Source organism: Brassica rapa, unplaced genomic scaffold, assembly GCF_000309985.2.
Source record: "Brassica rapa cultivar Chiifu-401-42 unplaced genomic scaffold, CAAS_Brap_v3.01 Scaffold0988, whole genome shotgun sequence".
Lineage (NCBI taxonomy): Eukaryota > Viridiplantae > Streptophyta > Magnoliopsida > Brassicales > Brassicaceae > Brassica > Brassica rapa.
In genome coordinates this window covers 48,794-52,500 of record NW_022610924.1, presented here as the reverse complement: position 1 = coordinate 52,500, position 3,707 = coordinate 48,794, and positions in this window count along the sequence as shown.

Genomic DNA, 3,707 nt, shown 5'->3' with positions numbered 1-3,707 from the left:
GTGGCGGGCCATGAGGTTCAGCCATGTAGTCCATGAGTCATTGAGCTCTTGTGGGCAGCCCGTGGGCTTGGTTACCAGGTCTTGGCTTGGGTTGGACGTGCCTATAAGGTCTGGAACCTTCAATTTCTGAACAGGTACGATCTGGACCGTTGATTGTAATCGATGGCCAACATCTGTCCCAAAAAGATGCTTCGAAGGGATATGACTCTTCGCACATGACCTTTGGTTCTCTATATAAAGGGGAGGACTTCCAGGGATTATGAATTCATTCTCATTCAGTCTCATTCTGTCTGAGACAAAGGACACACGTCACTAAGGGCAGAATCCGGGACCAAAGGGATCCCCCAATGAGAAACGAGGATCCAAGCCGGAAGGGCAGAATCCGGGACCAAAACCATAAGGGCACTATCCGGTTCATGGTGAGTATGGCTTTAGCCATATGAGGCCGTGGCTTTTATAAGTCACTAAGGCCAATAGGAAGACCTATTCCTGGACGGAAATAGGCGCCAAGGACCAAGGGTGGTTAGGCGAGAGACGGACTGACCAATTGGTAAGGGCTATAGCCGCTGTGAGTGGTTCTATCTCTGTCTCTTTATATTATTATGTCTATATGATATATATATATAGACCAAATTACCACGTCATAGACCATGGGGTCATGGTTGGTTACGTTGATTGCTAACCATAGCGGATAGGTTAGATCAAAAGGGTACTAGTCGCCAAAGGTTGCGTGTTGCCAAGTGTCATGAGTTACCAAAGGTTGTGAGATACCAAAGGATGCAAGTAACCAAAAGGTACGAGATACCAATGGGTGCAAGTATCAAAGGGTACGAGGACCAAAGGGTACCAATGACGGTGCATCGTGATCCAAGGTTGCGTGTTGCCAAGGATCATGTTGTGATCCAAGAGGTACGAACGTGTCGTGATCCAAGAGCTACGAACGTATCATGATCCATCGGATGTGAACGGTTCGTGACCGAAAGGGTACAAACGGGTTGGGACAGAAAGGGTACGAACGGAACGGGACCGAAAAGGGTACGAGTTGTTCAATGGTCACAAGGACACCAAATGCATTATGTTGGGCGTGGACCCACATGATGGCAATAAGTTGTCCTACAAGTCAATACATGAGTGTAAAGAAATAGCAAAGGCCTTAAGGCTAAGTGCAATCCGTACAACATGATTGATGTATGAACCATAATCCATGGTCAATGGATGAAGGTTCTGGCCGCAAAGGCTAAGTGGGATATCTTATGATCAACCTTTGGTTGGTTAGTAGAATAGGCGCCATATGTAGGGCGTAGACCCACATAATGGCAATGGAAGGCCGGTTATATCAGTACATGCTAAGTGGACGATGGCTTATCAAGTCTAGTGGTCGGATCATGTTTCATGACGATGGTTCGATGGCCGAACACTAGTATGTATAGTCACGTTGCTGGAGTAAGAGTATTGATGTGATGCTTCTAGATATCAACCTTGGTGTTAATAGCTTCGAGATTGGCTAAGAGTCATTACGAAGTGTGTGGCTAGTACTATGTGTCGTAGACCATAGATACTGAGCCTAAGTGTGATTGTTCAAGGAAGGCCGTGTAATATCTGATTATGGTTGAGTATGGACGACCTTACCTCTGAATGATGGTTCAAGGTGTCGGTCCTAACCTGATTAATGAATGCATCGGTTGGTATGAACAAATCATATATGTTGTCTGGGTTAAGTCCCAAGGCCGGTCAGGCCAGATGAAGACTCATCAGTTCCAAGTCATGTGAGGATGGTTGGTTGATTGACTTAGGATCTAATGAGCTTTGTCAGTCCAGAAGATGGACTTGGTACTATTGCCTATAAGGCAAAAGGATTTCGGATTGTGCATGAGCCGAGAAAGGCCATATGCAAACCCTTATCCTTTCAAAGACTTCTCAAAGGTTACTTATGTCTGTGGGGATGGTTGGTTTAATGACTAAGTACCTAGGGGAGTTGTTTGATGCAGGAGTCACGATAAGGACCTTAAGTAAGATCATTGAGTGATCGGGGTTCAGCTGTCAAGCAAGAGAAATTTGAGTCAATGGAGGACCGATGAGCAAATAAGCTCCATAGATGTGGCAAAGGTATGATCTAGCATTTACTTATGTAGATCTAAATAGAATGGTTTAGGGGAATGGAACCTCAGAATCGTATGGCTTGGTTTGGGTTTAGGATTGACCTTTAAGCTAAATGGTAGTTGAGTAAACTGACCAAGGCTAAGGTGATTCGACCAGACAAGTGTTAGATTGGTTTTAGACCAATGGTTAACTAGAGAATAATCCGCTGCGTATCTGTTGAAAGGATCTAAGCTATTAATGACTAAGGAAGTCTTTAGATAAGGTTTAAGTTAGCCCTCGCCTTTAGGCGATATTATAAATAAAGGGCAAAAATTAAGAGGTTCGGCCAGGAAGTGGACCGAGCGATGTAAGGCTTCGACCACGGCCTTGTCGGCCGGATCGGGGTGTTACACCACCCACGTCGCCGCGATCCGAACACTTCACTGGATCATTCAATTGGTAGGAGCGACGGGCGGTGTGTACAAAGGGCAGGGACGTAGTTAATGGGAGCTGATGACTCGCGCTTACTAGGAATTCCTCGTTGAAGACCAACAATTGCAATGATCTATCCCCATCACGATGAAATTTCAAAGATTACCCGGGCCTGTGGGTCAAGGTGTGAACTCGTGGATTATATCAGTGTAGCACGCGTGTGGCCCAGAACATCTAAGGGCATCACAGACCTGTTATTGCCTCAAACTTCCTTGGCCTAAACGGCCATAGTCCCTCTAGGAAGCCAACCGTGAAGGGATGCCTCCACGTAGCTAGTTAGCAGGCTGAGATCTCGTTCGTTACCGGAATTAACCAGACAAATCGCTCCACCAGCTAAGAACAGCCATGCACCACCACCCATAGAATCAATAAAGAGCTCTCAGTCTGTCAATCCTTACTATGTTTGGACCTGGTAAGTTTCCCCGTGTTGAGTCAAATTAAGCCGTAGGCTCCACTCCTGATGGTGCCCTTCCGTCAATTCCATTAAGTTTCAGCCTTGCGACCATACTCCCCCCGGAACCCAAAAACTTTTATTTCTCATAAGGTGCCAGCGGAGTCCTAAAAAGCAACATCCGCTGATCCCTGGTCGGCATCGTTTATGGTTAAGACTAGGACGGTATCTGATCGTCTTCGAGCCCCCAACTTTCGTTCTTGATTAATGAAAACATCCTTGGCAAATGCTTTCGCAGTTGTTCATCTTTCATAAATCCAAGAATTTCACCTCTGACTATGAAATACGAATGCCCCCGACTGTAACACCCCCGGGCCGTCCTAGGCTGGACCAACCCGGAACGTCCCGGAAGCGTTACAAGGGTTGACAGTACCGCAGTCGTACCAGTTAAGACTTCAAAACAAATTCAAAGTCTCGACCAGTCCGACCACTGTACCGTCCCTCTCAACCTCGGCCTAAGGCTTGCCAACCCGTACCTCGGTCAAGAGTTGTGTTAAGTTCGGACTAAACTCAAATATCAGCGTTCCACGGGGATTTTATTAAAACAAACATAATTTTATTTATTTTACAAAGTCGGGAACTCGACTAAAGTCCTTAAAGATAAACGCAGCAGAAAATAAAACAAACGAGTCAACGGGTACCCATGAAAAACAAAACGAGTGAAAACATCAACATCTTGCGCCTT